The 22940-nt window shown below is 43.2% G+C and overlaps 1 long non-coding RNA gene across 1 annotated transcript; it reads right to left on the bottom strand.

The window, feature by feature from the left end:
- Positions 1-13958: 13958 nt before the first annotated feature.
- LOC144288120 (uncharacterized) lies at positions 13959-20952 on the bottom strand. The gene is made up of 3 exons (XR_013356120.1): positions 20373-20952; positions 18587-18677; positions 13959-17746 (listed from the first exon to the last, which is right to left on the bottom strand). It is a non-coding gene; the product is annotated as an uncharacterized LOC144288120 (long non-coding RNA).
- Positions 20953-22940: the final 1988 nt, after the last annotated feature.

Consider the following 22940-nt stretch of genomic DNA (forward strand, 5'->3'; position numbering starts at 1 on the left):
GGTCTCTTGGAGACATCATATATAATGATGTTTTATAAATGCTAAAGCCCAACATGTAACAAACTGGCTGTATTCTATTTAATTTTTTTTTAACCAAGAAAGGCAGTGTGTCCTCCACCGAGCCTCTGCACCCAGACCTGCCCATCAGAGACACCTTGCAAGAAAGAGAGAAATGCACCAGTGGAAGCCAATACCACACACCAAGGACTCTGCGATCCTGATGAAAACCAGGATCTTTTGCTACTTTGATAAATAGGGCTCTTAAATACAGCCCAAGAAGCTAGGATTTGTTCCTTTAGTGCTCTGAAGGCTCAAAGAAAGGACAGTAAGGCTTTCTTTACTTCTCTGTTTGGAAAGGTATTACATTTACCCCAAAATTTAAGTGAACAATTAATAAAGCTAATGTGGCCGAATTAGCAAACAAAGGGTCTGGCTCCTCAGGCTTCCCTCTGGGATTACAGAGACCCTGCCAGGCCCTCAACTTCTCTATGTTTGAATCTTATCCAAGTCAAACTCTTTCACACTATAAGCTGAGACTCCTAAACCCACTTCCCGAGTCTGAGTCAGCCTTTCAGTCACACTCAGAGCTCGTACCAGCAGTTCTAAGCTACAACCATTCAATCCAGCCAACCATCACCTTGGCTCAACGGATTGCATAGTTATTTGACATGTGGTTGCATTCTGCCTTTATCTTATATAAATTACCAGAAAGTAAGAATTTATTTATTCATGAGAGACCCAGAGAGAGAGGCAGAGACACAGGCAGAGGGAAAAGCAGGCTCCCAGCAGGGAGGCCAATGGGGGACTCGATCCCAGGACCCCAGGATCACGACCTGAGCTGAAGGCAGATGCTCAATCGCTGAGCCACCCAGGTGTCCTGAAAGTAAGAATTTAAATGCTGATATTAGTGCCACAGGAATGGTCTTCACCAATATTGATGTTGGGGACTTTTCTTTCAGCACCACAGTCTCTGCCCACCCCCTCTCCCCAGTCATTAAGGAACCTGTCTTTTGTTTAGGGGTCCTGACAGTATCCAGGGTCATTAGAAAAAGGGTGGCCCCATATGGAAGTCAAAATAGAATCTGGATCTCAGGGCCAGTACAGGCATCCCATCCACTTCACACCAAATACCAATGAGAAGGACAGCCATGACCTCCCACCTCCGCCCAGGGGACATGCAAGGCTCCCTTAAGTCAGGGGAGACTGCATATATGGGGATAAATGAAAATTCTCTGTACTTTCTGTCCAGTTTTTCTGTCAATCTAAGAGTCTCCAAAGAAATAAAGTGTTAATTTTTTTTTTTTTTAAGTCACTGGAAAGTCTACAGGTATTGGCTTGGCTCCTATGGCTTCCCGGTGTGCACAGTGTACCAGACCTGAGTCATCTCTCAATACTAGCCACCTTCTCTCCTCTTCACGTGGTTCCTTCAGTTTGGGTTCCCTGCATTTAGACTCCACAAACCCCTAAAAGTATGCCACTGGTGGTAGGCTGAAAAGTGATGCGCAAAGGTGTTCTCATCTCTGGACCCACTGAATATGTTGGGTTATATGCAAAAGGAAATGAAGGTCGCAGCTGGAGTTAAGGCTGGAAATCAAATAAACTTCATATTGTGATGGGTCTTGGGATGGCTGGGTGGCTCAGTGGTTGAGTCTGCCTTCAGCTCAGGTTGTGATCCTGGGGTCCTGGGATCGAGTCCCACATCGGGCTCCCTGCATGGAGCCTGCTTCTCCCTCTGCCTGTGTCTCTCTGTGTGTGTGTGTGTGTGTGTGTGTGTGTGTGTGTGTCTCATGAATAAATAAATAAAAATCTTTAAAAACAATACTGGGATGGGTCCAGTATAGTCATAATGAGCCTTAAAGCAGAAGGAGGTGGCATAATAAGAAAATCATAAGAAAAGCTGAAGGCAGAAGCAGAGTTGGAGCTATGCTATGCTACTGGCTTTGAAGATGAGGGAAGGAGACCCATGAGCCAAAAATGGACAAAGGGACAGCATCTGCAAGCTGAAAAGAAAACAGATTTTCCCTTAGAGTCTCCAGACAGAAACACAATCCTGACAACACCTTGACTTTAGCCAACTGGGACCCACTACAGATTTCTGAATTACAAAACTTTAAGAAAATAAGCTTGTGTTGTTTTGAGCTGCTAAATCTGTGGTGTTACAGCAGCAATAGGACACTATTACACCATCATTCAGTCATTCCTTTGCTTCTTTGCAACCATTTCTTTCCCTTTGATAATAATCCTTCTGGGCCATGTGCATGGTTCTCACCAACTGATTGGAAGAGGCAGGTGGGTCACAGTGAGTAATGCATAAAGGGGTCCTCTTGGTTCTCTAGTGATATAAAGTAGAGACATAATACGTTTAATATACCTGGAAGGTTTTCCATGCCAAAACTGGTGAATGAAGATTCAATTTCAATCAGATGTCTCAATCAAATGCTTACTCATGCTAATAATACACAGCCAGGCTATATATTTCATCAGGGATTCTTTTTTTTTCGAGTGAAATAAATCCCTTTTATAGTTCTGCAAAATATTTGAAATGTGACATATCCTAAATGTCTCCCTTATGAGAAAGTGTTTGTTTGTTACAAATATGTGGTATTTTGGAATCATCAGGGATTCTTGATATAAAACCTTCATTTCTTAAATAGATGTACGCTTCTTCAAGATCACAAAATAACCCCTCTTTCACTCTTCCCCTCCCCTTTCTCTCTCCTTCCCTCAGTCTAAAAGCCAGATTAGGAAATACTAGAAGAATTCTCATAAAGGTCAGAAATAAGATAACACGATTATCCACTATAACTTTGACTATTTATTTCACATTGTTCCAGGGTACTAGCTAAAACAATTAGCCAGTAGAAAAAAATAGAGCTATAAAAATTGGAATGGAGAAGATAACTATTTGCATATTATAAGATTGTTCACATGAAAAAACCAAAAGAACCAAAACTGTTGTAAAGAAAAATAATTCAGAGGTTCCAGTCCAAGATGGCAACATTGAAAGCTCCTGAACTCACCTCCTCCCATGGATACATCAAATCGACAGCTATACACTGAACAATTCCATCTGTGAGAAATCCAGAAACTAACTGAATAACTCCCACACATTCAATGAATGAGAAAAACCCAGACTGACATGAGTAGGATACACTGATACACACTCTCACCATAAACCCCCACTCCTGGCACAACATATAACCCAAAACCCCCAGCTTCTCCCTGAGTGAAGGATTTGGACCCATATTTATTCCCTTAGCTTTTAAGACTTCCACCTGAGGGATGGGTCCCCAAAACATCTAGCTCTGAGAGCCAACAAAATTTCCATCCACAGGACCCACAAGACTATAGCAAACAAATAGTTAATAACCTTGCATGAACTCGCCGTGCTTATTCCACATCTCAGGACACCATGCAGAGACAGTGGAGAGAAATGCCCATCTCTCAGTCTTTCCTGGAAATAAGACTACTTGCTTACTTTAAAAGCTGCTGCCTGAGGGTCAGGCATATATCCAGGGACAGTCTGCAATACTCCCTGGAAATTGAGGAGGCTGGTAGACACCATTTTCATTCTCTCTGCCTAGTTCTGGGACCTGAGTTCCAGATCCAACAAAGTAGTGACAAAGAAATACTTTTTAACCAATTAAACTCCAATGCTCAGTGCAGAGAGAAAACATAGATACACCCAACCTGCCTTTTCCTAAAAGAGGTTTATTTACATACTTTAAAAGTTGCTGCCTGAAGGTCTGGCTTCCAATCAGCCTGCGTCTAAGTGTTAACTGAGATCCTTCTCTTGAAATAATGACAAGCCTCGGAATACCCTCATTATTGGGAGCCACTATGAACAAAGATGCAGCTTGGACAATCACAAAATTTTGAGAAAACAAACAACAAACAAGAGATAAGCCCAGTTCATCTCCTACACAAGACCATCCTATCAAGACTGAGAAAGGTAGCTGTTTTAGGCAATGCACAGAAACCAATAGAGTTAAGAAAAATGAAGTAACAGAAGAACAGGTTACAAACAAAAGAAAATAATAAAACTCAAGAAACAGACCTTAATGAAATGGAGAAAAATGATTTACCTGATAGAGAGTTTAAAATAATGGTCAAAAGAGAATGAGGTCAGGAGAACAATGAATGAACAAAGTGAAAATTTCAACAAAAAGATAGAAAAGGTAAGCAAACATCGATAGAAAATAAAGAGCTAAAGAATACATTAACTGAACTGAAAATTTCAATGGAAAGGTTTAGCAGCTGACTAGATCAAGTACAAAAAAGGATACCAGAGGGGCAGCCCCGGTGGCTCAGCAGTTTAGCGCCGCCTTCAGCCCAGGGCCTGATCCTGGAGACCTGGGATCGAGTCCCACGTCAGGCTCCCTGCATGGAGCCTGCTTTTCCCTCTGCCTGTGTCTCTGCCTCTCTCTCGTGTGTGTGTGTCTCTCATGGATAAATAAATAAAATCTTAAAAAAAAAAAAAAGGATACCAGAAAGCCAGAAAGCTCTAAATAAAATGAAACTAAAAAGATCCACACCAGAAATATTATAATTCAATTGTCAAAAGTTAAAGACAAAAAAAGACTCTTAAAAGCTGCAAGAGAAAAACAATTTGTTATATACAAGGGAGCCCCCCAAAAATTATCAGCAGATTTTTCAGCAGAAACTTTGCAGGCCTGAAGAGAGTGGCACAATATATTCAAAGTGTTGAAAGAAAAACTGTGCCAATCAATAATACTCTATCCCACAAAGCTGTCCATTGGAACTGAAGGAGAGTTTTCAAGTCAACCAAAAGTTGAAGGAGTTTGTCACCACTAAGACCAGCCTTACTAGAAATGTTAAAGAGACCTCTTCCAGCTAATACAAAAGAATACTGATTTGTAGCAAAAAAAAAAAAAAAAAAAAAAATCTATGAAAGTATAAATCTCACTGGCAAAGGTAAATATATAGTTAAAATCAGAATACCCTAATGCTGTAATGGTGGTGGATAAATCACTTATAAATCTAGTATGAAGGATAAAAGGCAAAAGTAGTTAAAATAAGTATAATAATTAAAGGATACATACACAAAATAAAAAATATAAATTGTGACATCAATAATATATGACATGGGAGTGTCTTATAAATATATAGGCTTTAGTATGCATTTGAACTTAAGTCATCAGCTTAAAATATGCTATTATAAATATGCTTAATGTAAGCTTTGTGGCAACCACAAAGCAAAATCCTGTTATAGATACACAAAAGAGAAAGAGAAAAGAAGTTAAGCATACCACCACAGAAAATAATGAAATCACAAAAGAAAACACAAAGAATAGAGGAGGAATGAAGACATTATAAATGGTCAGAAGGCATTTAACAAAATGGCAAAAGTAGGTCCATACCTATCAATAATTACTTTAATAGTAAATAAGCTAGGTTCTCCAAACAAAAGATACAGAGTGGCTGACTGGGTTAAAAAATGAACAACAACAAAAAGCCCAGACCCAACCATACACTGCCTACAAGAGACTCACTTTGGATTTAAGGATACATATAGACTGAAAGTGAAAGGGATTGTAAGAGATATTCCATGCATATAGAAACCAAAAGAAAGCAGGGTTGGGCACACTTTATCAGACAAAATAAACTTAAGACAGTGAAATGGGAGACAAAGGTACAATGATAAAGGGGTCAAAGCAACATGAGGGTAACATTTGTAAATATTTAACAGTCAAAAGAAGAGCACATAAATATATAAAGACGATAGCAACAAACCAGAAGGGAGAAATAGCTGTGCAATAACAGTAGAGGACTTAAACATGCCATTTAAACAATGAATAAATCATCCAAATAAATTAATAAGGAAACATTGGATTTAAACTATACTTCAGACCAGATGGACCTAACAGATATTTATGAAACATTCCATCCAACCATAGCAGAATATTCATTCTTCTCAAGTACACATAAAATATTCTCCAAGATAGAGTGTATGTTAGACCACAAGTCTCAATAAATTTAAGAAGACTGAAATCATATCAAGCATTTTTCCCAACCACAGTGATATGACACTACAAATCAATTACATGAAAATTGAAAAATTCACAAATTAGTAGGGATTAAACAGCATGCTACTGAACAACCAATAAATCAAAGAAGCACTCAAACAGATAATTTTTAAAAATACCTTGAGATGAATGAAAATGGAAATACTACATACCAAAATTATGGGATGCTGCAAAAGCAGTTCTAAGAGAAAAGCTCATAACAATAAACACCTACATTCAGTTAAAAAAGAAAAAAAGCTCAGGTAAAAAAAAACCCTAACTTTTACACCTCAAGGAACTAGAAAAACAAGGACAAACTAATACCAAAGTTAGAAGGAAGGAAATAAAGACCAGAGCACAAAAAAAAAAAAAAAAAAAAAAAAGACCAGAGCACAGATAAGTGAGATACAGACTAAAAAGACAAAAGAAAAAAATCAATGAAACTAAGAGCAGGACTCCTAGGTGACTCAGCAGTTGAGTGTCTGCCTTTGGCTCAGGGGATCGAGTCCCACATTGGGCTCCCTGAGGGGAGCCTGCTTCTCCCTCTGCCTGTGTCTCTGCCTCTCTCTGTGTGTCTCTCATGAATAAATAAAATCTTTAAAAAAAAAGAAACTAAGAGCTTGCTTTTTAAAAGATAAAAAAGGGACAAATATTTAATTAAATTTAAAAAGGAAGATTCAAACTCAGATATTAAAGAGAAAATGTTATAACTGATACACAGATACAAAGATACATAAGAAATGAGGGAAAATTATATGCCAATAATTTGGACAAACTAGAAGTAATGGATAAATTCCTAGAAATGTAAAGTATACCAGACTGTAACAGGAAGAAACAGAAAATGTAAACAGATTGATAACTCGTAAAGCAATTGAATCAGTAATCAAAAACCTCCCAACAAATAAAAGGCCAAGACCAGATAGTTTTACTTATGAATTCTACCAAACATTTAAAGAAAAAATTTGTACCAATTTTTTTCCAAACTCTTCTAAAAAATAGAAGAGGAATAAATACTTTCAAACTCATTTTAAGATGCCAGCTTTACCCTGATTACTACATATAGACTGAAAGAAGGAAAATTACAGATCAGTATTTCTGACGAGGGATCCCTGGGTGGCTCAGCGGTTCAGCACCTGCCTTTGGCCCAGGGCATGATCCTGGAGTCCTGGGATCAAGTCCCATGTTGGGCTCCCAGCATGGAACCTGTTTCTCCCTCTGCCTGTGTTTCTGCCTCTCTCTGTCTCTCTCTATGTTTATCATGAATAAATAAATAAAATCGTTTTAAAAAATAATAACAATATTTCTGATGAACATTGATGCAAACATCCTCAGCAGAATATTAGCAACCTAAATAAATATATTAAAAGGACCATACATCATGATCAAGTGGGATTAATTCCAGGAATGCAAGTATGGCACAACATCCACAAAATCAATGTGATACATCACATTAATAGAACAATTGTATGATTTTTAATCTTTCATCTTAATAGATGTAGAAAAAGCATTAAATGAAACTCAAAACTATTCATGATAAAAGCTCTCAAACAGGGATGCCTGGGTGGCTCAGTGGTTAATCATCTGCCTTTAGCTCAGGTCAGGATCCTGGGGTCCTAGGATCCAGTCCTGCATCAGGCTCCCTACAGGGAGCCTGCTTCTCCCCCTGCCTGTGTCTCTTTCTCATTCTCTGTGTCTCCCATGAGTAAATAAATAAAATCTTGAAAAAAAAAAAAAACCTACAAAAAACACAAACACATGGAGGCTAAACAACATGCTACTAAACAACCAATATGTCAACAAAGAAATCAAAAGAAATTTTTAAAAAATACATGAAGACAAAGAAAAAATACATAGAGAAAAATGAAAATGAAAACACAATGGTACAAAATACGTGAGAAACAGCAAAAAAACAGTTCTAAGAGCAAAGTTTATAGCAATACAGGCCTATCTTAAGAAACAAAAAACTCAAACTATCGGATCTTACATCTAAATGAACTAGAAAAAGAAGAACAAAGCCCAAATTTAGAAATAAATAAGATCAGAGCAGAAATAGAGACTTAAAATAATAGAAAAGATCGATACATTCAAGAGCTTATTCTTTGAAAAGATAAATGGATAAATCCTTACCCAATTCACCAAGAAAAACAGAGAAAGGAGTCAATATTAGAAATGAAAGAGAAGCAGCAACACATACCAGAGAAATACAAAGCATATGAAAAAATGATATGCCAACAAATTGGACAACCTAGAAGAAATAGATAAATTCTTAGAAACATATAACCTTCCAAAATTAAATCAGAAAGAAATAGAAAACCTGAACAGACCAATTAGTAACAAAAGTGAATTTGTGATAAAAAAAAAAAAAAAACTCACAACAAACAAAAATCCAGGACAGTGTCTACCAAACATTTAAGGAAAAGTTAGTAACTGTCTTCTCAAACTATTCCAAAATATAGAAGAGGAAGGAAAGCTTCCAAATACATTCTATAAGGTCAGCATTACCCTGATACCAACACCAGACAGACTACAAAAAAAGAAAATGAAAGGCCAGTATCCCTCATGAACACAGACACAAAAATCCTCAACAAAGTTTTAGCAAACTACATTCAAGAACATATTAAAAGGATCACTCACCATGATCAAGTGGGATTTTTTCCAGGGATGCAAGGATGGCTCAATATCCACAAATCAACTGACATGTCACATTAACAAAGCTAAAGATCATCTCAATAGATGCAGAAAAAGCATTTGACAAAGTACAATATCATTCATGTAAAAAATTCTCAATACGGTGGGTTTAGAGAAAATACACCTCAACATAATCAAGGCCATATATGGCAAACCCATAGCTAACATCATACTCAATGGTGTAAAACTGTGAGCTTTACCTCAGAGATCAGGAATAAGACAGGGATGTCCACTCTCACCACTTTTATTCAACATAGTACAGGAAATCCTAGTGACAGCCATTAGATAGAGAGATGATAGGTAGATAGGTAGATAGAAGAAAGAAGAAAGAAAGAAAGAAAGAAAGAAAGAAAGAAAGAAAGAAAGAAAGAAAGAAAGAAAGAAGAAAGAAAGAAAGAAAGAAAGAAAGAAAGAAAGAAAGAAAGAAAGAAAGAAAGAAAGAAAGAAAGAAAGAAAATGTATCCCAGTTGGTAAGGAAGAAGTAAAACTGTCACTATTTATAGATGACCTGATATACCATACATAGAAAATCCTAAAGATTTCACAAAAAAAAACCAAAAACTATTAGAAATAATGAATTCAGTGAAGTTACAGAATACAATGTTAATATACAGAAGTTGGTTTGTTTCTATTCATTAATAACAAAACAGCAGAAAGAAAAATTAAGATAAAAACTGCACCAAAAGGAATAAAATACCTAGAAATAAACTTAACCAAGGAGGTAAAAAGCCTGTACTCTGAAACTACAAAACATTGGTGAAAGAAATTGAAGAGGACATAAAACAAATGGAAAACTATTCCATTTGAAGCTCATGAAGTAGAAGAGTTAAAATTTCTAAAATGCCAATACTACCCACAGCAATCTACAGACTCAATGCAATCCTCATCAAAACAACAATAGCATTTTCACAGAAGAACAAATAATACTAGAATTTGTATGGAACCACAAGAGACCCTGAATAGCCAAAGGAATCCTGAGAAAGAATAGCAAAGCTGGAGACATCACAATTCCAGATTTCAAGATACACTACAAAGCTGTGGTAATCGAAACAGTATGGTACCAGCACAAAACAGACATACAGATCAATGGAACAGAATAGCAGATCCAGAAATAAACCATGACTTATGGTCAATTAATCTATGCCAAAGGGAGCAAGACTATACAATGAGGGTAAAGACCGTCTTTTCGACCAATGGTGCTTGGACAGCAACATGCAAAAGAATGAAACTGGACTACTTCTTACATCATCCACAAAAATAAACTGAAAATGGGTTAAGAACCTAAATATGAGACCTGAAACCATAAGATTTCTAGAAGAAAATAAAGGCAGTAATCTCTTGGACATGAGCCTTAGAAACATTTTTCTAGATAGGTCTTCTCAGTCAAGGGAAACATAAACAAAAATAAACTATTGTGACTACACCAAAATATAAAGCTTCTGCACATCAAAGGAAACCAACAAAATGAAAAGGCAAATATTGAATGGGAGAAGATATTTGCAAATGATATGTTCAATAAGGGGTTAACAACGACAACATACAAAGAGAAACAAACACAAACACACACAAATAATAATAATAATAATAATAATAATAATAATAAATTAAATAATCTATTTAAAAAATAGGAGGAGGGCAGCCTTGGTGGCACAGCGGTTTAGCACTGCCTGCAACCTGGGGTGTGATCCTGGAGACCCGGGATCGGGTCCCACGTCGGGCTCCCTGCATGGAGCCTGCTTCTCCCTCTGCCTGTGTCTCTGCCTCTCTCTGTCTCTATGAATGGATAAGTAAAATCTTAAAAAAAAAAAAGACCTGTATTTTAAAAATAATAAGAAATAAATAAATACATAAATACATAAATACATAAATAAAATATGGGAGGAGAACCTGAATAGACATTTCTCCAAAGACGACATCCAGGTGGCCAACAGACACATGAAAAGATGTTCAGCATCACCCATCATCAGGGAAATGCAAATCAAAGCCACAGGAGATACCACCTCACACCTGTCAGAACGGTTACTATCAAAAAGGTAAGAAATAATAAGTGTTAGCAAGAATGTGGAGAAAAATGAACTCTTGTGCACTGTTGGTAGGAATGTGAACTGGTGCAGACTGTGGAAAACAGTATTGACATGCCTCAAAAAAAATTTTTTTAATTAAAAATAGAAATATCACATGATCTAATAATTGCACTACTGGTATTTACCCAAAGAAAACAAAACAGTAATTCAAAAAGATACGTGCACCCCTATGTTTATTGTAGTATCAGTCACAACAGCCAAGGCTTGGAAGAACCTGAGTGCTCATCAGAAGAAGAATGGATAAACAAGATGCTCATCTCTGTCTCCCCATCCTCCCTCTCCCTCTCCCTCCCTCTCCCTCCTACTCTGCCTCCCTTTCCCTCTCCCTCCCTCCCTTCCTTTCTCCCTCCCCCTCTCCCTCCCCCCATCTCCACACACACACACACACACACACACACAGGAATATTACTCAGCTATAAAAATGATTGAGATCTTGTCATTTACAACAACATGGACAGACCCAGCTTAAGAAGGTATTATGCTAAATGAAAGAAGAAGGAGGGAGGGATCCCTGGGTGGCGCAGCGGTTTAGCGTCTGCCTTTGGCCCAGGGCGCGATCCTGGAGACCTGGGATCGAATCCCACATCGGGCTCCTGGTGCATGGAGCCTGCTTCTCCCTCTGCCTGTTTCTCTGCCCCTCTCTCTCTCTCTCTCTGTGACTATCATAAATAAATACAAAAAAAAAATTAAAAAAAAAAAAGAAGGAGGGAAAAAAACACCACATGATTTCACTTATACGTGGAATCTACAAAACAAATGAAGTAACAAACCAAAAAACAAAAGCAGAAACCAAGCCTTTACTACAGAGAACAAACCTGTGCTTGCGGGGGTCCGGGAGGGTGATGGGCAAAACAGGTGAAGGGAAGAGGGTGAGACAGGCTTCCAGTTATGGAATAAATAAGTCACGGGGATCCAAGGTAGAGCATAGGGAGTATAGTCGATGTTACTGTAACAGTGCTTAAAGGGGACAGGTGGGAACGTAAGGCACAGAAATGTGGAATCACCGTGCTGGACACCTGAAACTAATGCAACACCACACCAACTACACTTCAAATTTTTTAAATTCAAAATTGAACCACCCTGTGATCTAGCAGTACCATTTCTGGAGATATATGTATATATGAAATTACTATCTCAAAGAGGTATTGATACCCTCCAAGTTCAGTATAGCATTTTTTTGTAAAGATTTTATTTTTTTATTCATGAAAGACACACACAGAGAGAAAGAGAGAGAGAGGCAGAGACACAGGCAGAGGGAGAAGCAGGCTCCATGCAGGGAGCCCGATGCGGGACCCGATCCTGGGTCTCCAGGATCACACCCTGGGTCAAAGGCAGGTGCTAAACCGCTGAGCCACCCAGTGATCCCCACAGTATAGCATTTTTAAAGTAGCCAAGGTGCTAAAAAATCCTGTTTCCAAACTCACAGATACCAAACTCCCAGACGCAAGGAACAGATTGGTGGCTGCCAAAAGTTGAAGGGCAGCGGGGGGTTGGGGGCTGGTAAGAGGAATAGGTGAAGGTGGTCAAAAGGTACAAACTTCTAGTTATAAGATCAATAATTTCTGGGGATGTAATGTAAACTATGGTAACAATGGCTAACAATAGTGTATATTAAAAGTCGCTAAGAGAGTAGATTTTAAAATTCAATACATGAAAAACTTTTAACTATATGAGGTGACAGATGTGTTAACTAATCTTATTCCAGTGATCATTTCATGATATATACATAGATCAAATAATTATGCTGTAAGGCTGTATACCTTAAACTAATATAAGGTTTTATGTCAATTACAGCTCAATAAAACTAGAAAAAAGAATTCAGTAATGTGACTTGGTATAATATTTATATATAGGAATTTCTATATATAATATATATACAGGAATCAGCGATATTTATAGATAGCCTTTATGTATGCAACCAATAAATGTAAGTTAAAATGGAAGAAAAATCCTATTTCCAATAGCAACAATTAAAAATTCCTAGATATAAGGTCAACCAAAAGAATTGTAAGACATAGAGAAAACTTTAAATCACAGAAAAGACGGGCAGATGAAAAAGCGTAATATGTTCTTGGATGGGAAATCTCTGTACTAATAAAGATATCATAAGTTCTCCCAGTGTTAGTCTATAAATTTAACATGAAAAAAAATTTAACATGATTCCAGTTTAGATAGCAATAGTATATTTTAAGTGGAAAAGCTAATTGTAAAGTGTATATGGAAAAACAAACAAGAATGACCAGGAAAATAATAAGAGGGAGTCAGCCCTATCAGATACGCAAACATAAAGCTCCTAAATAGCGTGATATTAGTGCGTAAGCAACAGATCAGGACACTAAACTGAAACTAATCTAAATGTGTAGAATTATTATATAACAGCAGAGATGAATCTCAACTCCATGTGGTAATTAACTGGGTGGTCATCTGGGTGGTGGGGCGGGGGGTGGGGGCAGGAAGCTGGAGCCATTGATTTTACACCAAAACAAACTCTAGGTGGTTCAAGTACTTAAATGTAAAAAAATAATAAAATAATATCACACAAGCAGAAGAAATCACAGGAGATTTTCTTTGTAACCTCAGAACAAGGAAGGCGTATGGAAAAAAAAAAAAAAAAAAAAAACCTAACAACAACAATATACAACAACCACTGAGAGCCAAAAAGGAAAAACAGAAAAATTCTATTCTATAAAATTTTTAAGATTTTTCAAGACAAGAATCAGATAAAGTAAAAACAGAAAAATTCTATTCTATAAAATTTTTAAGATTTTTCAAGACAAGAAGCATCATAGGCGAAGTCAGATGACAAGCTATGGGAAGAGCAGGAACTGTCAGCAACTTGTACCTCCCACAAAGGGCCGGTTTTCTTAACACACACACAGAATTCCTACATAGCAATAACAAAAATCACCAGAGCCAAAGAATACAGTGAAACGCAGGAGAAGGAGCCCAGCTTACCAGGGAATTTATGTTGCTTACCAGCTGCCCTTAGCCCTGGGGAGGGCCCAACGCACCCCGAGGACCTCCGGAGGTGGAAGGGAGAAGCAGGAGAGACAGTGACAACAGAAGCGGGGTCAAAGGGGTACATTCATAACAAAGGAGCTGCGTCCATAGTAAAGGAATGCACACGAAAAACCACACTCCAAAACTAATTTATTTTTAATCAGATTGGTAAAGATCAAAGAGTTTAAGCCCCATTTTGCTGGCAAGGAAACGAGCGGAGGCATCGCCGTATGCAGCAGGCCAGGGGCTACTGGGACCATGTGTGTGGGTGGCAGCTTGCAGACATTCATAAAGGACGCAGCTCCTGAATGCTGATGCTAAGCAGCAGTTCTAACGCACACGTTATCCTCCGGGCGTTGCTGCAGGAGAGATGCTCTGTGCCCCGAAACATTGCTTAGAACAGAAAAAGAAATCACAAGAGCTCCAAGTGCCCGTTGGTGGGGAGGAGTCACATGGGCTCTGGCGGTGTGAGGTCATGCAGCTGTCAGGAGCCAGGAAGCTCTTGATTGATACGAACAACAAACAGTCCGTGAGTCATTTTTTTTTTTTGCTTTAGAAGTCGTTTTTTTCTTTTCTTTTAAATATTTTATTAATTTGACAGAGAACGTGAGAGAGAGAGAGAGCACGCACCCAAGCAGGGGGAGGGGGCAGACTCCCCACTGAGCAGGGGCCCAACACGGGGCCGGACGTGGGACCCGGTATCACGACCTGAGCTGAGGGCCGACGCTCACCCACTGAGTCGCCCCGTGCCCAGTGAGACACAGTCGTCAAGGAAAAAGCATGGAGTAGGCAAAAAAAAAAAAGCCTACGGTAGGCTTGCATTTATTCTTTTTAAAAAAGAGGGGGAGCCTACAAAGATAGATCCGTGTATGGTAAAACATGCAAAAAGAATACAAATTTAATGACACACGCTCCCAACTGTCGGCTGCCCGAAACTGAAACATTAGAGACCAGGACGCTGTTGCCTCCGGAAACACCGTGCCGCTGGTCCCCGCGGGGAAGCAGATCCGGGTGTTGGGGACATGGGAAGGACACTGCAGTTTGCACGTGTTCACTTTCGTGCCCTTTGACCTTGCGACCTTGTTACACCTTTCTACAAATACAACGTGGGATTAAATACTGTGCCTGAAAAGAGAGTCTATCACTGGAAGATATTATTTTCGAGACTAAAAAATCAGAACTTTAGAATTCAGATCAGATTTTAATCCTGAGACCTCCTCTGCCCTTCGATCGCCTATTTTCTCGTACTCGGTATCTTAGCAAGATCAACCGGGGAACATTCTGGAGGAACGGAGAACAGCCCTCACATTAGCAACTCCCATTTCAGTCTCACTGCAAACCTGCAGGCATCTCGGGGCGGGCTGACCAGGGTTCCTCCTTGCCGCAGGCCCTCGCCAGCCAGGTACCCGGGCACACCTGCAGGAGCCAGAGATTGGAAGTGCACGTTGTTAACGAACACAGACGTCTCGACAGCAATCTCCCCTCATCAGTCCCCCCACTGGGCAACGGAAGAGCCTTGCAGCGTCCTGGGGACACCCTGCAGGGGAGTTAAATTGGGGATCCGCTCCTCGGGGGCCTAGTGGGATGGACTTCCGTGGCCCGACTGTCCCTCCTGAGTCTGCTCGAGCCCCGCTTGCTGTTTTTTGTTTTTGTTTTGTTTTGTTTTGTTTTCTGTCTACAAGAGACATATTTTATTTTATTTTATTTTATTTTATTTTATTTTATTTTTTTATTTTTTTTTAATAATAAATTTATTTTTTATTGCTGTTCAATTTGCCGACATACAGAATAACACTCAGTGCTCATCCGCTTGCTGTTAAGAGTGGTAAGAACAGCCTCCAGGAGGCCCCACCAGACCCAGCCGAGGCCTATTAGCCCTGGAACCGGTGTTCTCTGGCACCCGACACCCCAAACACTTGTGGGGCCCGGAGGAAACGGTTTTGAAAGGTTCCCAGCCACCAGCTTGTCTGGGGAAAATCCTTTCAAACCCCAGACGTGTAAATTCTCTCTCTGTAAAGAGTTTTCCGTTCGCAGATGCTTCATCGAAAGAGAAGTTCTCCCCTAAAGGATACACTCAAAAATACAGTATCTATAATTAAAAATATGCCACACGTTTCTTTTCTGTGAGAATTACATGAAATAGGATTTGTTAGAATTTCTGTGTCCGTGACACACGAACTTACAGCAATGACTCAATACCTTGAACTGAAGTACACGGGCTCACAGGTCTCACACATCCTAACTGTCAATGAAAATCTAATTTTAGGTGTCGACATCAATAAACTGGAAAAAAAAGAATTTTTTGATCAAGCATGCTAGAGGAAAGTCTAAATTATCTTCTAAGGGATAATATGATGTAGCAGGTCCTACAAAGTCGTCGTTTCGAGAGGTGGACAGAAGCATGCCACCAAAAAACGTGAGATAAAGTATCAGAGGTGCGTCAGGTACTTAGCTCATTAAAATATTAGGTTTTCGGGATTTTGTGATTTGTGCCATTTGTTCAGTTTTGCAATTTGTTGTGATTTCTTTCTTTCTTCTAAGTATCTGTTTCTTCGTCCAATTTATTTTAAACATTTTCTGTCCTTTTTCTAAAAGGGGCTCCTGGGCAGCCCGGATGGCTCAGCGGTTTAGAGCCGCCTTCGGCCCAGGGCCTGATCCTGGAGACCCGGGATCGAGTCCCACATCGGGCTCCCTGCATGGAGCCTGCTTCTCCCTCTGCCTGTGTCTCTGCTTCTCTCTCTCTCTCTCTCTCTCTCTCTCTCTCTGTGTGTGTCTCATGAATAAATAAATAAAATCTTTAAAAAAATAAAATAAAATAAAAAAATAAAAGGGGCTCCTACAGGTTATGTAAGCGTCGGGCCCCCAGAAAACGTGGACCCACGCCTGGTATTCACGGTCGACCTAAAATTTAAATTTGCCCACCTGCCCCTGGCAGGTTAGAACCGCGGGACAGCTGCCACGTTTCCACCCGAGACTCTGACGTCCAGATGCGCCAAGCAACCTGAATCTGCGAAAATGCCGGAAGCGAAGCCCAGGTCTCTAAATCCCCTATGAACGCGCTTCTCCACCTCTGTCTCCCTGGGGCGCAGGGAACAAAACAGGATCCCCCCCAAATCTGCATCCACCTCACCCTGCTAATCCTCAAGCGCGATCCCACCACGCTCAAGGCCTCGCTGCACTTGTCATCTCATCTCTTAAAAGCGGAGAATTAATTATCAGACTTAATGCTCTCAGCGACAGAGCATCCGCAGAGTGATACACTTCGCAGTCTCCTCTGTAGGACCGGACATCGGCCCAGCTCCTGCCGGGCAGCCTCGAATTCCCAGGCCGCTGCGCTGCTTTCAACCGTCCCGCAGGAGAGGCTTTTTCTACCTCCTGGCTATTAAGTGTAATCTTTGCAAAAACCTTCAACTACTGAAGGTTTGGTTTTAGCTATAACTTGAAATCTGTGAGAAGCCCTCAACAAATTTTAGGTGGGTTTTTTTGTTTCTTTTTTGCTGTGCATTTGGGGGGAAATACTCCCTGTATGGCTGACAATTATGGGAATGCACTGTTCAATCCTTCCGTCCAGGAGCTGCTGCTGCAGGCAACACGGCCGGCTGCCAGCTTGTACCGGGAGGATGCACAGTGGTTCAGGTGAAGCGAGGCAGCTCTCACACAAAGCCCGGGAGCCCGTCCCCATCACAGGATGCTCTACTGGGCCATCATGGCTCCGGGCTTCCCTGTTGCCTGGCCCAGACCTTCTCGGAGCTGCAGCAAACTCTGAAGCTCTCCTCTCTCCTCCTCTTCTCCCAGGTGTCGGACGAGCGTCCCGGTCCCAGGGGAGCTCTCCAGCCTCCACACTCTCTCCCCTTTATCCTTCTTAGGGATTTTCCCCAGTGAATCTCCTGCAAATCCAATCTCATCTTAGCAGCTGCTTCTCCAGGACTGAAACGCCACCCTAGAACACTTAAATCACATGAGTAAGAGGGAATTAATGCCATTTTTTTTGCAAAGAAAGAAAGAAAATCATATTTATGGGGCATCTCCTAAGTAACAGAAATTGCTAGGCATTTTATTTTATTTTTTTATTGGTGTTCAATTTGCCAACATATAGAATAACCCCCAATGCTCATCCCATCAAGTGCCCCCCTCAGTGCCCGTCACCCAGTCACCCCCACCCCCCACCCACCTCCCCTTCCACCACCCCTAGTTCGTTTCCCAGAACGAGGAGTCTCTCATGTTCTGTCTCCCTCTCTGATATTTTCACTCATTTTCTCTCCTTTCCCCTTTATTCCCTTTCACTATTCTTTATATTCCCCCAAATGAATGAGACCATATAATGTTTGTCCTTCTCCGATTGACTTATTTCATTCTGCATCACACCCTCCAGTTCCATCCACATCGAAGCAAATGTATACAATGGAATATTACTCAGCCATTAGAAACAACAAATACCCACCATTTGCTAGGCATTTTAAAGTACGTTATTTAATTTATAAAGATGAGCGTCATTATTCTTAAGTCTTAAAAAAAAATCTAAGCGAAATTCTGGTTAGTAAAGCGCCTTCTGATACCCTCAGTATTTACAGCCAGCGCTGCTAGGTTTCTAGAAGAATTCTAGATTTGGAGGATGGAGACAGTTCGCACAGTTTTCGTTAGCCTGGGGTAAGGGATAATAAATGCCTTAGGTCATAGGTTGAATGGAACCATCACTATTCCCTGCCGTGGTCTCATATGCTTCTATTGCCTCTGCCCCATCGCATATCCACCAGCTGGTCTTGCCCTCTCCCTAGGTGATGTACCCACCATGCTTGTTCTGAGAATTTTCCGCCAAAGTTCAGCCTGAATCTGAATCTACAGGATGGAGTTTCAATCTTCAAACCAGGCAGCAAAGGTCCTATCCAACGGTAATGATAGAATTATCAGAAATGATTTTTTAAAATTGTTATAAACCCCCTAGGCCTTCCATTTAAAAATAATATACAGGAAAAAAGTCACTCTCAACAAAATTGATTAAAAGGAACATACTTTGACCTAATAAAGATCATGTACAACAAGCCCACAGCTGACATCATGTTCAGTGGCGAAAAGCTGAAAGCTTTTCCTCTAAGATCCAGAACAAGACAAGAATTCCCACTACAGCCACTTTATTTTAATTTTTTTAAAGAGATTGGGGTGGGGAGGGGTAGAGAGGGAACCTTAAGCAGGCTCCATGCCCAGTGTGGAGCCCAGTGTAGGGCCCGGTCTCACAACCCCGAGATCATGACCTGCGTGGAAATCAGGATTTGGATGCTCAATAGACTGAGCCACCCAGGGGCCCCAAGACTTCCACTATTACCACTTTAATTCCACGCAGTACTGGAAGTCCTAGCCAGAGCAATTAAGCAAGAAAAAAAGATAAAAATCACCAAATTTGAAAGGAAGAAGTAAAATTGTCACTGTCTACACATGACATGTTACGTACAGAAAACCTCATTAGGACTAATAAATTCAATAAAGTCGCAGGATACAAAATATGCAAAAAAAAATCTGCTGCACTTCTATACACCAATTATAAGCTATCAGAAAGAGAAATTAAGAAAATAGTCTCATTTTATGATCACATCAAAAAAGAATGAAATGCCTAGGATTGATTTAACCCAAGGAGGCGAAATCTATAAAACATTATATATGGAAATCTATAAAACATTGATGAAAGAAATTGAAGAAAAATGTATATGGAACCACGAAAGACCCTGAATAAGCCAAAGCAATCTTGAAAGAACAAAGCGGATGACAACATGCTCCCTGATTTCAAACAATGCTACAAAGTCCTAGAAATTAAGACAGTTTGGGAGTGGCATAAACACAAACACATCGGTGGCACAGGATAGAGAGCCCAGAAATAAACCCAAGCATACATGGTCCATTAATTATCAACAGTGGAGCCAAGAATGTGCAATGGGAAAAAGACAATCTCTTTAATAAATTGTGTTGGGAAGGAAGACAAACCAAGAAACGGACCCTTAATATAGAGGACAAACCGACGGTTACGGGGGGAGGATGGGTGAAACAGGTGACGGGGATTAAGAGAACACCTGTCACAGTGCGCGCGGAGGATGTGTTGCATCGCTATATTGTGCCCCTGAAATTAATATAACACTACGGCATTTTAATAAAATGTAAGTAAAAATTGGGATTTAAATTAAAAACTTGATAATAAATTGTGTTGGGAAGACGGGACAGCCACATGCAAAAGAATGAAACTGGACCACCACCTTTCACCATGCACAACACGAACCCAAAACGGATTAAGGACACAAATATAAGACCTGAAACCATAAAACTCCTAAAAGAAAACAGACCAGAGGCTTCTTGACATAGGTCTAGGCAACGGTTTTTTTTTTTTTTTTTTTAATCTGACACCAAAGACGACAAAAGCAAAAATAAGCGGGGCTACGTCAAACTAAAAACGCTTCAGCACGGAGAAGGCAACCATCAACAAAACGAAAAGGCAACCTACTAAATGGGAGAAAATATTTGCAAATAGTCTGTCTGACAAGGGCGGGCCCAATATCCGAAATATATAAAGAACTCATAAAACTCAACTCACGATGGACTACTGCCCGGCCATAGAGGGAAGAAATCTTGCCGCTTGCGACGACCCGTACGGATCCAAGAGCTTTCCGGGGGGTACAGGAACCTGAGCGGACGACCAGAGGCAGTTCCTAATTTTTTGCTTTAGCTTGAGAATTCACTAACGGCCAAAGTAGAGGATCGTGAGAGTCTATGAGAGCACGGCCTGGCCATCACGGGTCACCGTCGCCTGGAAGTGGATGAAGACGCCACGAAGATGGGATCCGAAAGCACCGAAGGCCGTGGACGGCCCGTTTGGGGAGCGCGGGGCCGCACAGCGCGCTGTCACCGCCCCCTGGTGAACCGCGGTCGCCAACACCCACGGAGGGAAAGCAAAACAAAACAAAACAAGGGTCAATATTTCTTTTCACTGGTGGGCCATCTCGGCCCGGGTGTTCTTTCAAACGAGCGTCGGCCGTCGTTCCCACGTGTATGGCGACCCCGCACCCCGATTCTCTGCAGAGAAGCCCCTCAGCCCGGCCCAGGTGGCCCTCGCCCTGCTCGTCCCCTTCTTGTTCAACCGCCCGCTAGGTTCTGTCCTGGGTGCACGATGTTTGCCGCCCGTCCTGTCCACCCCCTGTTGTCCTGTTGCCCTCCCGCCTGTCCTGTCGCCCCCCCTCCGGTCGGTCGTCCTGTCGACCCCCGAGTCATCCTGTCGACCCCTCAGTCGTCCTGTCACCCCACTGCCCGTCCTGTCCCCCCGTGCCTGTCCTGTCACCCCCCCGGTCATCTTGTCGCCCCCCTGCCCGTCCTGTCACCCCCCCCCCGCTGTCCTGTTGCCCCCCCTGGCCATCCTGGCACCCCTCCAGTCGTCCTGTCACCACCCTGCCCATCCTGTCCCCCTCCTGCCCGTCCTGTCGCCCCCCCCCGGCCTTCCTGTCACCCCCCCCGGTCGTCCTGTTGCCCCCCCCGGCTGTCCTGTTGCCCCCCCGGCCGTCCTATTGACCCCCCGGTCGTCCTGTCACCCCCCCCCCGGTCATCCTGTCGCCCCCCTACCCGTCCTGGCCCCCCCCCCGCCCGTCCTGTCCCCCCTGGCTGTCCTGTCCCCCACCGGCTGTCCTGTCCCCCCTCGGCTGCCCTGTTGCTCCCCTGCCCGTCCTGTCCCCCCTCCCTTCCTGTTGTCCCCCGGGCTGTCCTGTTCCCCTGCCCCGGTCGTCTGGTCGCCCCGTCCTCCATGGCCTCGCCAGCCCAGGGCGGCTCCAGGCGCCAGGAGGTGAAGTCCGAGCCCAGCCGGCTGCCTGCCCCCGGGAGGGAAGGACGCACGGGTGTTGCCGCACAGCTGCCCCGACATCCCCTCCCTCGCGCCGGGCACGCCTGGCTCGGCTTCTCCTCGACCCCCCCTCCCTCCGGAACCCCCACCTCCTCTCGGCAGTGCCCAGCGCACAGTACCCGGTGGGTCTGAGACGCAGTGGGAAGGGCCGGGGGGGCCCGGGGCGGCCGCACCTCGCTCTCGGGTCCTGCCTGGGCCCACGCAGTGTAGACGGCACCGCGGAGAACCAAGGGCCCGGGGGGCCGACCAACGGTGCTCCCCGCCGAGCCACGGCAGCCTCCCTGCGCCCTTGGATGCCCGTGCCCGCCCGACCGAAGCCGGGGCGCCTGGCGGTCGCTCCAGCCGTGGGGCAGCGACTTCGCGGGTGTGTCCCATGCCTGTGGGTCCGCAGACACGACCCCAGCTAGACGACCCGCTTCGCCCAGGCCTATCCTTGCTGCACAGTGAGCCGACTTGCTGCCTGAGGCCCGAGGAGCTCCGGCCAAGACCAGACTCCCGTGCGGGCCGCCGGGGGGGCCGCGGGGGGAGCCACCAGGGAGGGGGACGCACTGCTCCACGCCGTGTCCGCGGCAGCACCAGGCGACCTCGGCTCCCGGGCCCTGGCCAGCGCTCAGCCCGGCCCCCGCATCCCTCAGCACCACGGTGGGTCCCTCACACGTACCCTTCCCCTCCTCACCCGCTCTCGCACAAACACGCCCTGCTCCTGCCGACCTTAGGGCCCGGCTCTGGAGAAGGCCGTCCTCCCCAGCCAGGCCGAGGCCCCGCCGTGTGCTGCTCTCTCCCTGCACAGGAGGTTTCCCCACTTAGTCCCTACCAGGCTGTGACTTTGAGATGAAACGTTTCCTCCCCGACCAGCTGCGAGTCCCCTAAGGACGGGGTCCTGTCCCATCTGCCCAGCCGTCATAGAGGCTTGGTTAACACCGGCTCCATGCACGGACTCGGGGCACATAAGGGACCCCGCGGGACACGGGGCCGGCAGGGACAAGGAGCAGACCCCGCGGTGCATCCTCCAGGTCCGCACACGGTAGTCCCAAGCCCACGCCTGCCACAGGATGCCCTGGGGCGCTGTTACCATGTGGATTGCTGGGTGCCAGCCCCAGATCTCCTGCCCCAGCAGGCCTGGACTGCAAATCCCCATTTCCAACGGGCTCCCGGGTGCCGCTGAGGCTTCGGGTCCCGGGACCACATTTTAAGGATGCGGGGCCGCCTCCAAGCCTCGGGCCGCCCCCAACCCCGGTGCTTCCAGGAGGCACTCCCGGAACAGCCACCTCTCCA

The sequence above is a fragment of the Canis aureus genome, chromosome 17 (genome assembly GCF_053574225.1).
Source record: "Canis aureus isolate CA01 chromosome 17, VMU_Caureus_v.1.0, whole genome shotgun sequence".
NCBI classification, from domain to species: domain Eukaryota; kingdom Metazoa; phylum Chordata; class Mammalia; order Carnivora; family Canidae; genus Canis; species Canis aureus.